The sequence below is a fragment of the Mandrillus leucophaeus genome, unplaced genomic scaffold (assembly GCF_000951045.1).
Source record: "Mandrillus leucophaeus isolate KB7577 unplaced genomic scaffold, Mleu.le_1.0 Scaffold76, whole genome shotgun sequence".
NCBI classification, from domain to species: Eukaryota; Metazoa; Chordata; class Mammalia; order Primates; family Cercopithecidae; genus Mandrillus; species Mandrillus leucophaeus.
Genome location: NW_012108252.1, coordinates 6,692,767 through 6,716,080, shown reverse-complemented (window position 1 = coordinate 6,716,080; position 23,314 = coordinate 6,692,767). Strand labels below are relative to the sequence as shown.

General features: G+C 35.8%; 1 protein-coding gene across 2 annotated transcripts in view; it reads left to right on the top strand.

Annotated features, from left to right (window-relative positions):
* The window catches only part of LPAR1 (lysophosphatidic acid receptor 1), a 171,509-nt gene that overhangs the window by 35,718 nt on the left and 112,477 nt on the right, over positions 1 to 23,314 (top strand). The window contains exon 1 of one of the 2 annotated variants that reach the window (XM_011966394.1): positions 3,878 to 4,017. The exons of the other annotated variant lie outside the window; for it this stretch is intronic. The gene's annotated coding sequence lies outside the window, so the exon portion shown is untranslated. Of the gene's footprint in view, positions 1 to 3,877; positions 4,018 to 23,314 lie in introns of those variants that run through there. 2 annotated transcript variants of the gene reach the window in all.

The window sequence follows — 23,314 nt, the reverse complement described above, 5'->3', positions numbered from 1 at the left end:
CCCTGCTGGTCTCACTCTTGCCTGCTTTTACTTGAGATGTGAGGGTGCATGTGTTGACTCTGTCTTACCTGGGAGTGTTCTGGCTTGCCTACTAAACTCCAGGGATAGGGACAGCCATAATCCTCCCTTCTCTGTTTGTGACTGAATCTCTGTGGTTTAAATACGTGATATAAAACTTACACATTTCAGCTGATTAATAACAGCTATGCAGGAAATTCAATTCTGAGGCAATTTTAACGTAGTCATTGATAAAATACAAACTATCATAATAAAATGATTCAATTTACAGTTGCTTCCACAGGATCAGGGGATTTCCATTTCACATGGGATCCTGATGATCTGCCTGGATTCCCAGAATTTCTCATCTGGGTATACAAATTAGGTTTCTTGTAACCAACACTTCATATTTTATTTTATTTTATTTTTGTAGAGATGGGGTCTCACCATGTGGACCAGGCTGGTCTCAAACTCCTGGCCTCAAGCAGTTCTCCTGCCTCAGGCTCACAAAGTGCTGGGATTACAGGTGTGAGCCACCATGCCTGGCTCCCTTCATATTTTAAAGAGAAGTTACACCTACAGTGCTTTCGACTTTTGATGGACACATCTTTCTAGAGCATAGTTCTTGTATTTATCTTTTACTGAAAGTTGTAATTGCTTATTTCCATTAGCCTCAGCAGGAAAAATCCTATCTCTGGAGTTTTAGGTCCCTTGGTTTATCCTTATTTCGATTAGGAATAAAGAATACCTACCTATTCAACTCTCAAACAGCAATGAATATTGCACTGTGTTCATCCTCACTATCTCCCATTATTAGTTTATATTCTGGGACACTTTTTCTCTCTTTAAGGATAAGTTCATTCAGAAATATGTTCCCACATTGAGCCATACTTCTGGTTTTGTGTGATTAACTTTGGCACCCCATAAGTAGTGTCTGTTAAAATTAAAGGCTTGTTTTGCCTCAAGAGAGCTAGAATACATATACATATTGCTGTGATTTACTGTTAAGTGTGCAGATTGAAGTGGTTTAGAAGTTTTAAATTAGTTTCCCAAAGGAAATTTACAACAGAAGTATAATAGATGAATATGTAATTAGAACTGTATTCCTTTTGTAAGTAAATTAAACAGTTTTATTATGATAGCTTATATTTTATCAATGACTATGTTAAAATTGCCTCTGGAATTGAATGTTCCTGTGTAGTTGTTATTAATCAGCTGAAACGTGTAAGTGTTATATAAAGTAAAAAGAGCTATAAACAGAGGAGAAAGTCTCAAGATACAACTTTAAAAAACCACTGTTATTTCCAGGTAAAATATTTAATTTCCAAAGAAGGTTAGCATATATTAAAAGCTAAATCTTATTCTGCATTTTTGGCTACATTTATATGAATTTTATATGGAAGTTTCTATCCAGGGTATTTATTAGTCATTTTAGAAGTTTTTATCCAGGGTATTTATTAGTCAGCATCTTATATGTTCTTTGAGAAGCTATAAATATTATTTTTTAAAACAGAATTCTAATTGAGCTTTTAATCTGTCTGCTGATCAGGAACATTACATAACTCTCTTTGGAGGGGAAGGAAGCCAGTGGTTAGTTTTAGGTATAAAAGAGATCTTCAAGCACGATATCAACTTTTTAACTTCTTGTTTCTGTATCATTTCAGGAGATAGAGGCAGCTTTCCCTACATTAGATTGTTAGCACAGAGTAACAGTAGAAAGGTTCAGAAATGAAGCTAAAAGGAAGTAAGAGACCAGCATGATGCTGGAGTTCCCCGAGGCCAGTCAAATTATGTTCAGGCCTTTAATCCATCTGAATGTTAGTTCTGTTTATGATGTGAAGTTAGGGTGTCTGATTATGTACATTTTTCCTTTTGCCTTACAACCATTTTTTTTTCCAGTCCCTTTGTGTCCCCACTGTAATGTCATGTGTATCATCCATGTAAGACTGTTTTGAGACTCTATGTACCTCTGAATGTCTAGCCTGGAACAATTGTCACTTTACCTTCATTATATGGCTTTTTATATATCTTACTCATTGGTAGGTCAAGTCTTCTACTTCTGTTCTCTTAATTTGTATTGACTGTTTTGGTCCTTAGCATTTCATTGGAAATTTTGGAGCAGATTCATCTGTAGACTTTCTTGAACTTTGAATTTAAATAATCATTTTGATTACAAATAAGGAGAATTTTGACTCTTTTACTCCTTGCATGTTATTTATTGTTGTCTTGTTTCATTGAATTAACTAGCCTGTCTAGAACTGTGTTGAATAATAGGAGTAATAGTGAGATTCTTGTTATTCCTGATATTGAAGAAAATGCTTCTAATAAGAACCCTATTCCTTTTTGAGGAGTATTATTTAAAACGGCTCAGCATTTCCATGTGTTTGATTTTAGCATATTAAAACATAGGAAACACACAGTGAACAAAAGGGGTTATTATGAGCTTAGCGTACTAGCTGTCTTAATGTTTTCATTGTTTTAGAGGCATTTAGTTAGATTTAATTCTGACTCCAAAATGACCGACCTCTCTGGAGACTGTATTTTGTAGGAGAGAATAAGAGTATTTCCATTTTAATTGAAAAGTGGCAAAGTGTCCTTCCACTTCGTAATTTTTGTGGACAGGATTCCAGCACCGTCCAACAGATTTTTGCGATAATGGAAAATGTTGTATTTCTGCACTGTGCACGTAGAAGAGCAACCATCATATTGGACAATGCGGGCTTAGACTTTGGAGTTCTAACCATGCCCCATTTACTAGCTGCCTAGTTCCTGCCTAGTTTCAGAAGGCTTATTCTTTTGGGCAAGCACAGCTCACACTGAGGCACGTGGCTGGGGACGGTAGTGCAGTCCTTGCTGGATTGCAGCCATGGCTCTCCTTTTAGCCTGGTGCCTTTGTGCAAGTGAGGAGCTGGCACCATTGACAAGGGTGATCCCGGTGACTACCTCTGGAGGCTCTGGGCCCTGACTGCTGAAACAGGAGAAAACCCTGGCCCCATGCCCCTAAGAAGTCACCCGATCAAAGTGGAGCCCGTTGTTTTCTCAGTCACAAGTCAATGCTAAGAGATTTGGTTAGTGACAAGGAAATTTTTCATGTTAGAATTCTTGTACCCAGCTCCTTTAGAACTGGACTACTGTTCTCCCATATTCAGGAGGCCATGAACCAACCAGTAGATTGTTTATTGTGCTTACTGATTTATGAAAAAACTTCTTTGTACAGAACTTCTGAAAGGGGTAAGAGAAAGGGAAGAATAGCAGTGTTATGGACTGAAGATTGTGTCTCCCTGAAATTCATATGTTGAAATCTCAGTCCCCAGGGTGATGGTATTAGAAGGTGATTAGGTCATAAGGACTCTACCCTCATGAATGAGATTAGGGGCCTTATAAAAGAGACACTACACCTGGTGTGTTGACTCACACCTTGTAATCCCAGCACTCTGGGAGGCTGAGGCAGAAGATTTGCTTGCGCTCAGGAGTTTGAGACCAACCTGGGCAACACAGCTAGACCCTGTGTCTACTATTAATAACAATTTTAAAAAATTAGCCTGGCGTGGTGGTGTGTGCCTGTAGTTTCAGCTTCCTGGGAGGTTTAGGTGGCAGAATCACTTGAGCCTGGGAGTTTAAGGCTATAGTGAGGTACGATCGCGCCACTGCAGGCTGGGTGGCAGCAAGACCCTGTCCTAACATGCTCTTAGGAGTTTCATTAAATGTGACCCCAGAAGAGCTCTCTAGCCCTGTTTCCACTTGTGAGGCTATAATGAGAAGATCACAGACCACAACCCTGAAGAGGGCCCTCATCAGAGCCCAACTTTGTTGGCACCCTGGTCTTAGACTTCCAGCCTTCAGGTCTGTAAGAAAGAAATGTTTGTTGTTTAAGCCACCCAGTCTGTGGTAGCTTTCATAGCAGCCTGAACTGACTAAGACAAGTGGATAGCTGTTTGGTTGTTTTAGAAAGCAGGGCTGCACAGTGTGGGGATGCTGTTGCTGCTCATTCCTGCTGATTCCAGTATTCTGGAAAATGAGGTAGGGTGGGGGAGGTCTGAACCTTCTAATTTATTTCTAGCTGTTCTTTTTTAGCAAGCAAAGCATTCATTGGACACCAATTGCTTTTAATTCAGTTCCATCTGCACTGTACTTAATAGATATTACTCCCAGGTTCTTATAAATGGCTGGCTGTTATTCTTGGTTTCTTAGCTATTTTGAGTTTTTGTCTTCATGTATATTTTGAGTGGAAATTGGATATGGACATATTGGGGAATTGGGGCTGATGTTGTCTTTATTCAGAAGTCACTTTATGACCATTTGCGGGATATATTAATTTCACCATAGCTTTTGATCTTAATAAAATGTCTCTGGGTTGAGGTGACTGATCATGAAGATTTTAGACTTTAATGTTTCTTAAGAGGATAGATACAGCCATCCAGAGAATAATGTAGTATATGGGAGTTATCTTTTGACAGATCAAGTTCCATTTCCAAATGGTATAAAATCCACCTGTGTCCACAGCCTTATGCCTTCTTTTGAATCTATGATTTAATAACTTAAGAAATCTATCTATGCATTAGATATTGCCTTTCCGATAGAGCTATAGTGTGATCTTATGCTCATGAACAGAAAATGAATTTAAGAATCCTCAGACCTATTGGCCAATTCTTTTATTTAAGGAGAACTTGCTATTGACTTTGTCAAAACTAAATCTGTTGCCTTGGGCGGCACCCTCCAAAATTCAGATTCAGATGGATTACACTAAATACCTTTATGCTACAGATCAAGTCATATAATGTGGAGGTACATTTGCAGCTCCCTTATTGTTGTAGATACTTGCCGGGATGAAGTTCTCAAACTTAACATGCTCTTAGGAATTTCATTAAACATGTGTGTGTATTTTTAATGTCCAAGATTTATAAATGGTAACACCTGCCCTCAATTCTTTTTTCCACTGGTCCACAGTGTTTCAGTTATAGTCTTTATTGAATCATTCAAACGTTCTCTCCTAAAACAATATTTCTGGCAGTCCTTATAATTGACCAAGTGGAATGGGCTTCAGTTTGGATGAAAGTCCACTTTATTTATTTATTAATTAATTAAAATGCCAAATTTGTCTTTTATGCCAGGCATTAAAAGCACTTAAAACTGTTTCTAATCAACAATACTAAACACTTAAGATACTTATCAGAGACTTTAGTCTTGAATTATATATTATTTCAAATTATTATTTCCAGTTCTATTAAAGACCATGTGAAGCCACTGATTTATTAAATGGACAGTTTAGTGAGTGGTTCTTAAAGTGTGGCCCCATGACCAGCACCAGCATCACCTGGAGACTTGTTAGTAAATGCAAATTCTTGCATCCACCCCGGACCTACTGAATCAGACATGCAGTGGGGTGGGGCTCATACATTTGTGTTCGAACAAGCCCTCCAGTGAATTCTGTGTGCCACATATTACAATTTGAGAACCACTGGTGTAATGCAGTAGTTAACACCCCTAGCTTTCAACCTAGACCCACTTTGGGTGCTTGTTAAAATACAGATTCTTGGTTCTCTCTCATACAGCATCTTATTCACCAGCTTTGGAGAAGACATAGGACTCAGTGTTACTATATTCTGCAGTAAAGCTTGCTCTGCTCACCTTGTATCATATTAGATCACTTACTAGCAATAAATGTAGAATATAATACATTTGTTCTAGTCCAAGTATCTTTGAAGAACTCTGATTTAAGATAATGGCATGTAATCATATATATGCTTCAGAATTAAGGAGACTTAAAAAAATACAGGTGTCTAGGTTCTACTAAATCAAAAACTCTGTTTTGTTTAAGTCTGGTTTTGTTTTGTGTTTTAAGTTTCATGGGCGCTATACCATGCAAGAACCATTTATTTTTATCTTCAGCTTTCACTGAGAGTTGATAAAGAAGAAATAGCCATATTAATATTTTTGTATATTTTATACCATTTGATAACTCTTACTAGGATTTAGTAGAAGAAAATAACATCTCTTTCTCTCAATATTTCATATGCAACTCTTCATTTTCCCTTTTGCTTTGGTTACCAGAGGGCTCAGAGTAAAATTTTGCACTCAGTTTTGAAATACCTATTTCCCTTGCTTACTTTAGTCCATGACTCGTGTTCTTTATAATCTTCTGTAACATATCTGAAACTTATTTGGAAGTAGATGAGGCTCCAAAACTAAGTAAATGATGAAATATCTGTCCTTTGCTTTGAAATGGGCTTCTTGATGGACTCTTTCCCAGCTTGGGATCAGTGTCTTCTTTATAGTGTGCTTCTTTTCATAGACACAGTACAGTTGCTGGTAGCCTGACTGTGAAAGAGTTAATGTCTCCCAATACCAGGCACTGACATAGGCAGTAGGAAAAATCTGGTTCATTTCATTTCAAAATACACCATACCACGAATAAGTACGAACAGCTGCAATTTGGGCTTGGGGCCAAAGGAAATCAGTGTGGTGCTATGAATTCCAGCTGAGAGGAGGAGTTCATGTAACTTGGATCAGAGATCAGTCTCCATAACGAGACCATCAGACCCCAGAAGGAGAAGGGTCCTCGTATGTCACTTCAGTTACCTCCACAGTCACCACCGAAAGAAACTGGGGTAGTTCTTTGGAGAACTGGCCTTTTAGAAATCTAAAATTATACCCTTGGAGCCACTTCTCTGCAATGGGTTGAACACATCACATTTTATCCCTTGCCGCCAGCACTATATTACTGTAAAATGGGGAAATCTGGGAATACAAAGGATTTAGAGACTTGCCACCTGCTCATTTTATCGCTATGACTTGGCTTAAAACAACAGTCACTCTAACCTCAGCCATTTGGCACATGCTTCCTTCTCAAGCCCCAGGAAATTCTTGGTCAGGTCAAACCCACAGCCACTGAGTCTGGTTGTTTCTTCTTCTCCCAGATTTGTTAGGGAATATCGGTTTAGTAAAACTTAATTTTTTGTAAGTGGACTCCTTTTGTTTCTGAATTCCCTTCCTTTAAAAATATTTTTATATTTATTATTATTTTTTAAGTAGAGATGACATCTTGCCATGTTGGCCAGGCTGGTCTGGAACTCCTGGTCTCAAGTGATCTTCCTGCCTTGGCCTCGGAGAGTGTTGGAATTACAGGCGTGAGCCACCACACCCAGCCCAGAATTCCCTTTCTAATGTCATAATGCCTTATCTCTTTTCTGGAGTGGTCATCAAATCCCTTTTCACACTAGTTAGAAGTTTTCTGTGTGACATTCTCTATTCTCTACATATTTGGACTATCCCCCTGTGTTTTTTGGACATGTAGGACAGCATCTTTCAGGCCAATTAGCAGATAGAAGTCTTTCAAGTGGGGCCTCACAGCTGTTTTTAGGTCTCCAGTTGGTTTTTAGGTCATGTTCAGACATAGGGACTTTGTGACTACTTTGTGGTTTTACTATCTTCTCATAGTTTATTAAAAAAGAGGCTTCTTTTCCCTTCCATTTTCTGCTGCTTTCCTGATAAAATACTTCAGCCATTATTTTTAAAAGTGTCCGTTATTATCTTTTAAACTCTTTCATAACAGGAAAACAGGAGTTAACCACTCACATAAGTTAGAGAGGGGACCCCTCCCCCCTTTTTTGGTGATTTTCATAGTTACTAAATCATTGTGAACAGAGAAAAGTCACTTAATTCCCTTTGCTTCACTTCCTGATTTCTTCAACAGAGTGGTAACATTTGAGATGTTATTCATAGAATTGTATATCAAAGAACGAGGCCGGCTCTTTCTTGGTGCCCCCTCAAGTTGGTAAAATCACGTATATGACTTCTCAGGAAGCCGGAGTATTTACATATCCTCTACCCAGCTGGGAATAATTCATCTTCTAGCACAATACTAGTTTTCTTTAGATTCCCCTCTATACTTACTGTTTTAGAGAGGTATTGCCAAGAGGGTTTTCAATGAGGAAGAATGGTAATATGCTGGGAGCAGGAAAGGAAATGAAATTCAAGCGTCTCATTATTTTTCCCATGCTGAAGTAGATACTAGGATTGTATTCCACAGGTCTTATTTTCTTCCCCGTCCCCCGCTCAAAAACTTTGGGCAGGATGTATAAGTCTAGACTTAGGTTATATACTGATTTTTTTTTAAGCTTTTATCTCCAGTTTAATTAGAGGCTGGTGAAGGAAACTGGCTTTCTTATTTGGCTCTCAAACTTTGAAAATAAACAAAACTTTCATATATTTGAATAGCACATTTGGGCCAAACAACATCTGGAAGAGATTAGTCTCACTGGTAGGCAGAAGAAATTTCATAATGTACCATCTTCAAAGAACATGGTACCTCGTCACATTTCTCATGTGACATGTATCCTGGAAACAGAAGTACTTACGGCCACATTGCTGGAGCATCTGCTTTTATCTTTGTTTTGTGTTGAACATAAATGTATCTTTCTAATACTGTGATATTTCTTTAGCTTTTTTGAAAACACAGCTAAACCTGGTGGTATGATGCTGCCTGCACTGTTGACTGTGGTCTAGACTTCTCCTTTTTCAGAAGACCTATTTGACTTTTGGCAACATGCCTCTTAGAGTTTGTGATTTGTTTGAGACATCTTTTCCTGTCTTCTCTAAAATCAGGCACATGTGTGTCTGGGGTAGTCATGTACTTTGTAATAGTCACTTCTAGCCAGATCTTGGGGATGTCTATTCTTGTGGTTAGTAGTGACACATGAACCCTCTCTTCCACTTACAATTATTTTATGTAAGATGACTGCCTCTCCTTCTAGCCCTGCTCCTTCCTCTGCTCCTCTACTCTGCCTCCCTCAAACTTATAGAAAAGTTGCAAGTACAGTAAAAAAAAAAAGTGTGAAGAACCTTTTATTTCCCTAAGTCAATTAAGAGTGAATTGTTTACACGGATGCTCTAACATCCTCAAATACTCTGTTTTTCTCACAAACAAGCACATTCTTCAGCATACTCACAAAGCAACCACTGAAATCAGTAAATTAACCCTGTTATCTTACTATCATCTAATTATCAGATCCCATTGAAATTTTCTCATGTTGTCCCAACAATATCCTCGATAGTGAAGTATCCAGCTAACCATCTTGCATTGTATTTATTGCTAGGTCTTTTCTAAGTCTACTTTATTATGGAATAGTTTCTCAGTTTTTTCTTGGCTTTTATAACCCTTGATCTCTTGATTATAGGCTGTTTATTGTATAGAATGTTCCTCAGTGGGTTTGTTTCATGTTTCCTGTTGATTCAATTCAGATTTCGAACTTCTGGCAGGAATATGACAGAAGTGATATTCTCATTGCATTTCATCAGGTGGCACACACTGTTGATATGCTCCATTATTGGTGATATTATTTTAATCACTTGATTAAGGTGATGTCTTCCAGACTTACTTACTGTGAAGTTATTATTTTGCATTTTATAGTAAGTATTTTGTAGGGAAGTGTTTGAGTCTCTGTAAATATCATTTTTTTGGTCAAACTTTTATTTATATTAAAATGAACTTATGGATTCTTTTTTTGTTTTCAAAGTTAGAAATAATTAGACCAGTGAGTACCTTTGAAACTAGTTTCCTTGTCCTTTTTACATGTCTACATAATTCTTTAAGTGCTGTCTTAACTGTCTGCTCAAGATGTCCAAGACATCATGTATTTCCCTAATCTGAAGAGCAGACATATCTCCAAGGAGCCTGGCTCCTTTCTGTAGAGAATGGTATTAAGAGACCAAGATATAAGTGTTAGGTGTGCTCATTGTTATTGGGATATCACTACTCCCAAGCTTCTCACTGTGCAACACACACATTGATAACTGTTTTTATTTCTATTTCTATTGAAAACCTCTCTCCTTCTCTCCTGGATTACCCCAGTCTTTCTCTCCTGGTTGACCCCTCATCTTTCAGGCTTTGACACAAACTCTGGGCTGCCTTCCCATGGGGACATCCTCTTCACTTCACTTAGACTCTGACATGCTGCATTGGGTTGCCCTTGCATTGTTACAAACGTATAGTTTTTAAAAATTAGTTTGTGGTATCAGGCAGGGGAACATCACACACTGGGGCCTGTCAGTGTGTGGGGGCTGGGGGAGGGATAGTTAGGAGAAATACCTAATGTAAATGACGAGTTGATGGATGCAGCAAACCAACATGGCCCATGTATACCTATGTAACAAACCTGCACGTTGTGCACATGTACCCTAGAACTTAAAGTATATTAAAAAAATTAGTTTGTGGTTAGTGGTCATATTTTCTTGTATGCCAGAGTTTGCCATTTAAGGAGAATGTTCTTTAAATATTACATTTTAAAAAGTTGTAAAATAGCATTTTTCTTTAAGACTTATGCTTTCTTTTAATGTTTTCATTGATAACATAGACTGCATATATTTATACAATTTGATTTGTTTTGACATATGTATATACTCTCAAAATTATCACTGCAATGAAAATGGTGGACATATCCAACACTCCTCAACTTTTCTGCTATTGAAATCCTTCCCTCATGTCATTCTGCTCTTGTACTCCCAGGCAACCACTGAACTGCTTTTGGTCGCTATAAATTAGTTTGCATTGTCTACAGTTTTATATAATGGAATCATACAGTAAGTGCTGTGTTTTGTCTGGCTTCTTTCACTTGGCTTATTTTGAGAGTGATAGATAGTATTATGTATACCAGTAGTTCATTTGTTTTTATTGCTGAGTAGTCTTCTGTTTTATGGATATGTAACAATTTGTCCATTCATTTATGAATTGACATTTGAACTGTTTCCAGTTTTTTGGCTATTTACAGATAAAACTACTAGAAGCATTTGTGCTCAAGTCTTTGTATAGACAAATACTTTCTTTTCTCTTGGGTAAATACCTAGAAGTAAAATGGCTGAAGTGGATAATTAACTTTTAAAGAAACTGTCAGATTATTTTCCACACTGATTCTATCTTACATTCCCACATCAGTGTGTAAGAGTTGCAGCTTCTTTAAATCCTCACTGACACTTGGTATGGTTGGTTTTTTCAGTTTTATCCATTCTAATAGACATGTAGTGGTGTTTCATTGTGGTTTTAATTTGCATTTTTCCTAATTGCTCTTCTATGCTTATCTGCCATCTGTATATTATCTTTGGTAAACTGTCCCAATCTTTTGCCCCTTTTTGAATTTTGAAATTTCTTATGTGCTTTGGATACAAGTTCCTTATGAACGTATACTTTGAAAGTATTTTCTCCCAGTTTGTGGCTTGCCATTTAATTTACTTCACACTGTCTTTTAAGAAGTAAATTTAAGTGAAGTTCAGTTTTTCAATTTGTTATTTATAGATCATGCTTTTGATATTTTGACTAAAGAAAAAAACAAGCTTTTAAAGAATTGTAAGTTAGTTTTATTCAGAAGTCTTACTGAGAGCTATAGCCTGAGGACTACAGCCTAGGGGGAGTCCTTCAGAAAGGTTCTATTGCCCAGGAACGGTGGCTCACACCTGTAATCCCAGCACTTTGGGAGGCCAAGGTGGGCGGATCACCTGAGGTGGGGAGTTCGAGACCAGCCTGACCAACATGGAGAAACCCCCGTCTCTACTAAAAATACAAATGGCACATGCCTGTAATTCCAGCTACTTGGGAGGCTGAGGCAGGAGAATTGCTTGAACCCGGGAGGCAGAGGTTTTGGTGAGCCGAGATCGTGCCATTGCACTCCAGCCTGGACAACAAGAGTGAAACTCTATCCAAAAACAAAAACAAACAAACAAAAACCCAGAAAGGTTCTATCACACTGCTCCAAAATAGTGTTTCAACTCACAGGTTATATACAGGTTCAGTACATATAAAATCACATCAGTTTGGGTGCAAGAGCCTATCTAGTTATAGATTACAGAAGCATAATCACTAACCCTGTCAGGTGTTCTCTTATGTGTAGGAAAAAGCAAGGCAAGGACTAGAGCCGTTTATCTTTTTTTTTTTTTTTTAAGGAGCCGTTTATCTTTTAAGGAATACAGTGATTCAGGCAAGAGCTGGAGGGTGGGAGGCCCTGTTCTTTATTCTGTTTTGTCTTCGATGAAACTTTCTGGAGAGCTGCACATTGTCACAGAGTCAGGGGCTTTGGGAGGGTATGCTGACAAGCGGAAATGAGCAAATATGTCTTTTTACATTTGTTGCTGTGTCTCACAGGTGTCTTATCTAAGGAAACTTTGCCTACCCAAAGTACACAATGATTTTCTCTCATGTTTTCCTCTAGAAGTTTTATGGTTCTAAGTTTTACGTTTAGGTTTATGACCCTTTTCAGTTAAAATTTGTATATGGTATGAGGTATGAATCAAAGTTTGTTTTTTCAGTTTATAGTTTTGCTTACGGATATCTAATAGTTCCATTATGATTTTAAAATTGTGACTTCATTTTTAAAAGTGGAAAAAAGGCCATATTACACTGTCTTAATCATTTATTATACTTTTAATGTCTCTGACAGGGACAATAGTAATGACCCCTCTTTCAATTTTATTATTAGTCATTTATATCTTCTCACCTTTTTTCTTGACTAATCTGGTTAGAGGGTTAGCAATTGTATTGATATTCATAAAGAAACGTCTTTTGGATTTGTTTTCTAGTTTCTATATAATTATCTACTATTTTATTTTTTCCTGCTTACTTTGATTTTAATTAGATTATCCTTTACTAGTTTCTGATGGTAAAAGATGAGGTCATTTATTTGAGACTTTTCTTCTTTTCTGTTGTATAGGTGTTTAATGCTATGATTTTCCTCTTTGGCACTGGTTTAGTGGCATCCCACAAATTTTGACATGTTTTGTTTTCATCTTCATTTAATTCAAAATATTCAATTCAAAGTATTTTTTAATTACCTCCTTTGACTTCTTTGATTTATAAGGTATATAGAGATATATTACTTATTTTCCAGCCTTTGATGATTTTCCAGAGATCATTCTGTTATTTATAATTTAAGTGTGGTCAGAGAACAGACTTTTTATGACTCAAATTCTTTTAAATTTGTTGAGACTTGTTTTATGGCCCAGAATATGGTCTATATTCCTACAGATTTCTTTTGTTCTTGAAAGGAATGTGTAGTCTGGTGTTGGGTTGAGTCTTTTCAAAATGTCAAATTAGATCAAGTCGACTGTATTGTTCAAGTCTCATATCCTTACTGATTTTTTCTGTTCTGTTAATTAATGACTGAGGAGTATTTATCTCTGGCTATATTTGTAGATTTGTTTATTTCTCCAGTTACGGGTTTTTACTCCATATATTTCAAAAATCTGTAATTAGATACATATGCTTGTAGGATTGTTATGTCATCTTGATAAAGAGACTATCATTATGAAGTAACTTTTTTTTTTTAAATCCCTGGTAATATGTTTTGCTCTAAAATCTACTCTGTTAGCTTTTAATATTGGCACTTCAGCTTGGTTTTGTTTAGTGTTAGCTGGGTATTTCTTTTTTTTATCCTTTTACTTTTAATCTATTTGTGTCTTCATATTTAAGGTATGGTTCATGTAGGGAGCATATAGTTGTGTCTTGCTCTTTTATCCAGTCTCATAATCTATGCCTTTTAATTGAGTTGTTTAGACCACTTACATTTAATGAGTGTATATATATATATGTGTTTCCATATGGTTATGTTTAAATCTATCGTCTTGCTTTTGTCTATTTGTCACATTTGTTCTTTTTTGTTTTTTGGATTTGGTGTACTTTATGATTTTATTTTATCTTCTTATTGGATTATTAGCCACAATTATTTATTTTGTTTTTAGTGGTTGATTCAGTGTGTGCAGTAGGCTTTAATTTATTGTAGTCAACTTTTAAGCGACATTGTATTCCTTTATGTATAGTACAAGAACTTTACAATAGTACAGTATACTTACTTTACTCCCCTGCTTTTTAAAACTTTTGTAAAAAACTCTATTGTTATTATTTTCATTATCTTTTTTAGAACAACTTTATTGAGATATAATTTAATACCATAAAAGCCAACCATTTAAAATTCAGTAGTTTTTGATATATTAAGAGTTCTGCAGCAGTGGCATGTGCCTGTAGTCCCAGCTATTCAGGACGCTGAGACAGGATCACTTGAGTGCAGGAGTTTAAGGCCAGCCTGGGCAACATAGCCAATCCTTGCCTCCAGATAGATAGATAGATAGATAGATAGATAGATAGATAGATAGATAGATAGATAGATACATAGATACATAGATAGATAGATAATGTGCAACTATCACCCCAATCAAGCTCAGAAAATGTTTATCATTCCAAGAGAAACCTCATATTTTGTTTTCAATCACTCCCTATTTATCCTCTTCCAAACTCCTGAAAAACACGAATCTACTTTCTTTCTCATAGATTTACTTATCTTGGACGTTTCATGTAAACAGGCTCATATATTTGTGGCTTTTTTTTTATTGGCTTTTCACTTAGAAAAAAATACACAATACTGCATGTTGTAGTATGTATCTTTCTTTCCTTTGTTGTTGTTGCCCAATAATATTCCACTGTTTGAAAATACCATATTTAACTTTATCCTTTCAACAGTTGATAGACATTTGGATTATTTCTACTTTTTGATGATTCTGTAGTGCTTCTATGAATATTCTTGGAGAAGTTTTTGTGTGGATATATATTTTCAGTTCTTTTGGGCATATACTTAGGAGTGGAATTGCTAGGTCATATGAAAATGCTATTTAATATTTTGAGGAACTACCAGATTTTCACAGTGGCTGCACCTTTTATATTCCCATCAGCAATGTATAAGGTTTCCAATTTCTTCACATTCTTACCAACATTTGTTATTATGTCTTTTAAATTATAGCCATCTTAGTAGTTATGAAGTGTGGATTTGACTTTTGTTTCCCTAATGGCTAAAGGATATCCAGTGTCTTTTCATATTCTTGTTAGCCATTTGTCTATTTTCTTAGAAAAATATCTATTCAGATATTTGATCATTTTAAAATTAGCTTGTCTTTTTATTATTGAATTGCAGGAGTTCTTTATTCTGGATACAAGTCCCTTATGATTTGCAAATATTTTTTCTTTCTATGAGTTGTTGTCAATTATATTTTTAAGATATTTATATAATAAAATGGTTTTTATATTTATCCATGTTATTACTATTAATATTTTTGGTATCCTTCATTTCTTTATGAGGATCCATGTTTTCATGTGGTATAATTTTCCTTCTGTCTGATGAACTTCTTTTTAACATTTCTTATAGTCCAATGTCTGCTTATGAATTCTTTCACCTTTTGTATGTTTGAAAATGTTTTTGTTTTACTTTCACCTCTGAACATTTTTTTATGTGTATAAAATTCTAGATTGATTGTTCCCCCCACTTCCCATTATTTTAAAGATGTTGATCCCCCGTCTTTTTGCTTGGATTGTTTCTGATGAGAAATCTGCTGTCATTCTTATCCTTGTTCCTCTCTATGCTACATGTCGTTTTTTTTTTTTTTTTAATCCAGTGACTTCAAAGATTTCATCGCTATGGTTTTGTAAATTTGATTGTGCATTAATTATTTTTTGTTTCTTGTGCTTATGCTTCGTTGAGCTTGTTGAGTCTGTGGGTTTACAGTTTTTATTTTTATCCTTGTTTTTTCACTCTCCTTCTTTCCTTTGGGGACTCCAAATACATGTACAGTTGACCCGTGAACAACATGGGTTTCTACTGTGCAGATCCATTTATATGCATATTTTTTTCCAACCAAATGCAGATCAAAAATACAGTATTCATGGTATGTGAAACCCACAGATATGGAGGACCAACTTTTTATATATATGTGCAGGTTACACAGGGTTTTCTATGGTGTAACTGCCCAATGAGTTCTCCTTACCTACTCTCCAGATAGAACTGATTTATCAAGACAGGAGAATTGCAATAGTGAAAGAGTTTAATTCTTATAGAGCCAGCTGAATGGGTGACTGGAGTTTTATTACTCAAATCAGTCTCCCCCCAAATTTGGAGACTGAGGTTTTTAAAGAATAATTTGGTGAGTAGGGAGCCAGGGAGTAGGGAGTGTTATTGATAGTGCTAGAGATGAAATTATTGGTGGTTGAAATATTATATAAACATATATATTATATAAACATATGTATTATATAACTGAAAATAATACCTATTATATATGCAATATATTATATAGAATAAACATAATTGAATAGATATTATATGATAGTTGAATTGAATGTAAATGTAGTTTTAATAACAAGGTTGCCAAGTACTGTATTACTCGATGCTTAGACTGTTCCTAAAATTTTCCTATCATACATGATATTGCATTAAGCATCCTTGTACCAAACTCTTTGTCCTTTATATTGTTCCCACAGTATAAATTCCTAGTGGTGGAATCACATGCCTTCTGATTCAGCATACTTTTTAGGATCTTGATGCTAACCATACATATACACACGTATCCCTAATATTAGCATTCCAGAAAGGTTACGACAGTTTCACCTATACCAGAAATTTATTTGAGTGCCTATTTTCTTATACTTTGTATATAAACACATCAGAAAACCATCTTTAAAGGATAACTTTCTTATGTTGAGGCAGTTTTAAATCACAATCCTTCAAGCACTCAGTATTTTGATTCATTCTCCCAAAGGTGCTTGAATTTTAAGCTACTTGAAACCTTAAATAATGAAAGATGTCTCTGTTAAGAGAACCCTCTGCTATTGAACACTGTTATTCAGTGCTGAATCACTTTACTTACCACAGCCACAGACTTCTATATTCTGACTAGCTATTTCGACACTTTGTTTCCACCCCCATTGGTCTCTTTTCTTCCGTTTTTCTTTCCTTCACTTCATATATTCACATTCCTTCTATTTTAGGCCATTTGGGAATTACTGTTTTTCTTTTTTTTAAAGAATAGTTTACTTTTTAAATTTTTGTTTTATTTTAATTTTTGTAGAGACAGAGTTTCACTATATTGCCCTGGCTGGTCTCCAGCTCCTGGACTCAAGCAATCCTCCGGCCTTGGCCTCTCAAAGTGCTGGAGTTACAGGCACGAGCCACCACACTTGACTGAGAATTACTTCTGATGTTAGAAACATGCACTTACTCTTAGAATAAAATATTTTTCAAGACTCATCAGTGGTTGGAAGAGTCTAGGCTGGCTGAAGCTTGGTTATAGAGGTTGTAATTCTCCTTGTTCTGAAAACCATGGACTGAAAACACCCCAGCTTGGCACAGTGGCGCCCTCAGTAGAAATGTATCCACCCTGTAGGGTGCTTCTCCTGTAGGTGAAAATCCTAATTCTAATTTATATTTGAATCGGTCTAGGTCCCTATGCAAATGGCTGAGGGTCATGGCATGTACACACTAAGAAGATCAAGAGTTTAGACGACTCCGGAAAGAAACAGGGCAGAATGAAGTCTGTCTCTTACTCAGAGTAGAATTCTACTTTTCAAGAGGATTTTTTTTTTCAGTCTTCTTTGTTGAATCTTCTTCATTTTCCCTTAAAATGTAGATCTCATTCCTTCTCTTCTTGCTCTCTGCCTTCATGACTGATCACACTCCCTTAAGTTCAATTTTCTCCAACTCAGAAATCTGTAGTTCCAGGGCCATTCCTGATTTACTACTTCTAAGTAGAGATTTTCTCCCATTTTCTAAGCATTGTAACACAAACTAGCTTGACCTTGAGGCTAAACAGTTTGGCCAATATATCCTTTGCCTTCATGGTGACACTTATTCTAAGATAGTAATCTCCATAATTTGAATTTTACAATTCTTGGTTATTTTGGTAAGTGTAAGGATAGCGTTCCTATCCATCAGGACCACTTCTAAAATGAAAACTATATAGCTGGCAATACAGTCTTTGAAATTAAGACAGTGAGTTTACTTATATAAGTTTTGGTCAGTTTCTCCAGCTTCTAGAATACTGTACCCTGACCTGATAAAATACATGTAAAATGGCGCAATTGTGTTAATTGTGTTTCTCTCTCTGCATTCAGTGTGCGCAGGATGGGCTAGTTGTATTTCTTCCTTGGAATGCATCAGCTCTGTGCCCTGTAGAAAAAATGATAGACTTTTAGACCAATTTGAGAATAAAAGGTCTAATTGAAAAGCTGGAGAAGCAAATGAAAAGACTGATCTTATTTGTGAAAAAGGATTTATGAACGTGAAATATATTGTATCCTGTGAGTACACTGAAGGCCTGATGCTTTGAGGAAAAGAGGAAAGCCACAGAGAGGAAAGTAGCCTGTAGCCACAGGTGGCGATGGTATTTTAAAACAAGACATAAGGTAGTCATTTGGTTTCTCAAATGCATTTCTGATTTCTTTGTCCTGAATCTGCATGTGAAGCAAATGGACCCATAGCCTCCTTCATCCCAGCTAAACCATTTGCTTCACTGTCAGTGAAGGGGATAGAGTCGGTAGTAGGGATAAGTAATCCAGATAAAAAGTTTAGCATGGCCGTATCTCTGTCATCCTGTTTTCCCCTTTCCTTTTTCCGATTCTTTAAACCAGAAATTCTGATTTTATCAACTTTAGAAATGAAATAGTATTGATTGGCTCCTTTCTCAAAAGGTGAAGAATGGTCTCCTTTTTCTTGTGATTTTCTGGAGTTTTCATCTTAGCTTATTAGTTACACGTATTTCAACTATGTGTGTTAAGTGAAATAAGCTAGTCACAGACAAACTTTGCATATTCTTATTTGTAGGAACTAAAAAAATTAAAACAATTGAACGTATGGTGATTAAAAATAGAAGGATAGTTATGAGAGGTTAGGAAGGTGGGTTGGTTAATGGGTACAAAAATATAGTTAAATAGAATGAATAAGATCTAGTGTTTGGTAGCACAACAGGGTGAATTTATTGCACATTTAATAATAATTAAAAGTATAATTGGATTATTGGATTGTTTGTAACACAAAGAAAGGATAAGTGCTTGAGGTGATGCATACCCCATTTACCCTGATGTGACTATTACATATCGCATGCCTGCATCAAAATAGCCTGTATACCCCATGAATATATACACCTACTATGTACCCACAAAAATTAAAAATATTAAAAGTGGCTTGTTTTTGTTATTGCAGGTAAACAAAGGCTTGATTGGCTGTAGAATTTTTGAATCATTCCATATTTCTGACAAAATCTTGAAATTTATTCCTTCATCTTATTTGTTGGGGTGAGGTTAATGGCTGTGTCCAGCCCATTTTTTTTTTCCCATTATGATTTGATTTATTTTCCCCATTTGATTTTTTTAATGGGATTTCTTTTAATTTTTAAAGCTTATTAACTTAAACTTGTTTTTCAGTTATCATTTACTTCATAGTTTTCCTGGAATTTTTAATCGTGGTAAAATACACATAACATAAAATTTACCCTCTTAACCATTTAAGTGTGTAGTTCAGTAGTGTTAAGTGTATTCAGACTGTTGTGCAACCAATCTCCAGAACTCTTTTCATCTTGTAAAACTGAAACTCCATACCCATTATACAGCAATTTCTCATTCATCCTTCTCCCCCAGTCCTTGGCAAGTACTACTGTACTTTGTCTCTATTAATTTGACTACTCTATTAGCTATCTGATATATGTGGAGTATTTGTCCTTTTTTGACTGACTGGCTTATTTCACTAGCATAATGTCTTCAGGGTTCATCTATGTCACAGCATATGCCAGAATATCCTTTTGAAGGGTGGATGATAATCCATTGTATGTATATACCAATTTAGTTTATGTCTGTTCATCTGTTGTTGAAAACTTGGGTTGCTTCTACCTCTTGGCTCTCGTAGATAATGCTACTTTGAACATGGGTATACAAATATCTCTTTGAAAGATCATTTTCAATTATTTTGGATATATATCCAGAGGTGGGATTGCTAAATCATATGGTAATTCTATTTTTAATTTTTTGAGGAACCTCTATACTGTTTTCCACACTGATTGTACCATTTTTGGTCCCACCGGCCGTGCCAAAGGGTTCCAGTTTGTCCGCATCCTTGCTAATACTTCTTTTCTTATTTTGATAATGGCTATCTTAATGGTGTCAGATGTTATCTTACTATTTTGATTTGCATTTGCATTTTACTGATGATTAGTGATGTTGAACATCTCTTCATGTTTGGCCGTGTGTGTGTGTGTGTGTGTGTGTGTGTGTGTATACATTTTTGTAGAAGTGTCTACTCAAGTATTTTGCCCAATTTTTAAGTTGCTTGTTGTTTTTGATTTTGAGTTGTAGGAGTTAGGAAAGTTTACTTTTATCGCTAAGTAACTTCTGTTCCACTTATTTTTCTCAAGTGTGCCGATTATGTTGAATCTTTGTGTTCTGTAATTTATATCCATAATTTCTTTTTAAATTTTTGTTATTTTTATATTTTATTATTTTACTTTAAGTTCTGGAGTACATGTGCACAACATGCAGGTTTGTTACATAGGTATACATGTGCCATGTTGGTTTGCTGCACACATCAACTTGTCATTTACATTAGGTATTTCTCCTAATGCTATACCTCCCCCAGTCCACCACCCTGTGATAGGCCCTAGTGTGTGATGTTCCCCTCCCTGTGTACATGTGTTCTCATTGTTCAGCTACCACTTATGGGTGAGAATATGTGGTGTTTGGTTTTTCTCTTCTTGTATTACTTTGCTGAGAGTGATGGTTTCCAGTTTCCTCCCTGTGCCTGCAAAGGGCATGAACTCATCCTTTTTTATGGCTGCATAGTATTCCATGGTGTGTATGTACCACATTTTCTTTATCCAGTCTATCATTGATGGGCATTTGGGTTGGTTTCAAGGCTTTGCTATTGTGAACAGCGCTGCAATAAACATATGTGTGCATGTGTCTTTATAGTAGAATGATTTATAATCTTTTAGGTATATACCCAGTAATGGGATTGCTGGGTCAAATGGTATTTCTAGTTCTAGATCCTTGAGGAGTTGCCACACTGTCTTCCACAATGGTTGAGCTAATTTACACTCCTACCAACAGCGTAAAAGCATTCCTATTTCCCCACATCCTCTCCAGCATCTGTTGTTTCCCGACTTTTTAATGCTCACCATTCTAACTGGCGTAAGATGGTATCTCATTGTGGTTTTGATTTGCATTTATCTAATGACCAGCGAAGATGAACATTTTTTCATAAGTTTGTTGGCTACATAAATGTCTTCTTTTGAGAAGTGTCTGTTCATATCCTTCGCCCACTTTTTGATGAGGTTGTTTTCTTCTTGTAAATTTGTTTAAGTTCTTTGTAGATTCTGTAAGTCCATAATTTCTAATCAATCTAGTAAATTCCATTATTGTAAGCACATGTACTTTTTCCCAAGCCAGACTTCCATGGCACCAACTCAGTTTTCTGCAGTGGCACTTCTGTCTTTTGTAGTTTTAAATTTTTAGTTTCTGCAATGTTATTATTAATTTTTAAAATTTTCCTAAAAAATTTAAAAATCAAACTTGTAAATTTTTATAATTTAAAAATATATAGGTAGATACTTTATTTGGCAAACAATTCTAGCTATCACTTTTACCATGTTCACTATATTTTTCACAGTATCATAAGTATTACTGCAGGTGTCTTAGGTATATTAATCAATTCAGTTCTTACAGTTACATGTGGCAACCTTACTATTATCATACCCATTTTACAGAGGAGAAACTGAGACAGGGAGACATGACATAACCTGCCCAAGGTCACACTGGCAAGACAAGGATTTGAACCTAGGCAGTTGGATTCCCTAGCGTACTGTACTTGTAACTACTATGCAGCACTGCCTGTCTCTCTTCCTCCTTTTCTTAAAAAAAAAAAAAAAAGAAAAGAAATGTATGTGCTTTATTTGAATTCTGATTCAACCAACCAAAGTGTTAAAAGTTATAAGAAAATTAGGGGATTGTGAAATTACTGAATATTTGATGATATCAAGTACCTCTGTTTAATTTTTTAAGTGTGAAGATGGTAAGGTAGTTTCCTTATACAAGAGTTCTTTTAAGGACAAAACAACTAAATTAGTTAACATAAAGTTATTTACAACATATATTTTATGCTGAGTTATTTACAGAAGAAATTAAATGATGCTTGGGATTTGTTCCTCTATATTATCTTTTAATATATTCATTTTAATTGATGTACAGTTATACATATTTATGGGATATAGTGTGATATTTTGATACATGCATACAATGTGTAATGATCAAATTAAGGTAATTAACATATCTATCACCTCAAACGTTCATCATTTCTTTATATGGGTAACAGTCAAAGTCCTTTCTTCTAGCTATTTGAAAAAATACAATAAATTGTTGTTTGCTATAAGTCACTCTTCAGATCTATAGAACACTAGAAGTTATTCTTGCTATCTAGGTGTAACTTTGTATATCCGTTAACCAAACTCTCGCTATCCCTCCCTGTTCCCTAGGCTTCCTAGTATCTAGTAAGCACTATCCTACTCTCTACTTTTGTGAGATAAACTTTTTTAGCTCCCTCATAGGAGTGAGAACATTGCAGTATTTATCTTTCTGTGCCTGACTTCGCTTAACATACAGTCCTCAAGGCTCATCCCTGTTGCTGCAAATGACAGGATGTATGTAATTTAAAGTGTCAAGTAGCTCTGAGGCTTGCCAGGAAAGAGGAGTCCTTGCTCCCTTCCTACAATTTTACCTTCCCCAGAGACCACTGTCAGTTGTTTTAGCAGCCTCATTTGATATTTGCATTGAATCTGTAAGATTTTTTTTTTACTTCTTTTTGAAAATTTTTTAAATTGTGAATATATTTTGAAATATGTACTTTGTGGAATTCTAAGATTTTTATTTCTTTTTGTCTTCCTAGTTTTGAACATTTAGAGATGTACCATGTGCAAAGTGTACCGTTCACATACTCCCATCCTGAACCTCCTCGTCTTAGTATAGTTAGGTCAAAATTTTGACTAGGCCATTATTCAGTGTTAATAGGATGATGACCTTGTTAATGCCTTTCATATCTGAGCCATGTAGAATTCTATGAATCCTTTTCCTCTTCTGCAAATTTTTTGTTTTATTTAAACTAATTGTTCTTTTGATGTTTGCTTAGTTTTCTATGGGCTTTTTACTCATTCAGTCCTAAACGCTCTTGGTTATCCAAATCTCCTCTTGATATACTACTTCTTGAGTCTTCTTGTGTATCACCCAAGGATTTCCCTTCACAATTATGTCAGGAGTTCCCTTTTTTCCCACTCCTGTATTGGACTCCTGTTTCGTGTATCACATGCCTGTCTTTTTCCTAGTTTCCTCTCTGCTTTGCAGAAGAACATCCGCCAATAGAGTTCTAGCTTGTAAACTGCCTTCCTCATTGCTTCATTGTATTCTAGCTTTCAGGGTTGCTGTTGAAAAGTCCAAAGACTTTCTGATTCCTAATCCTTTGTTTATGAGCTTCCCTACCTG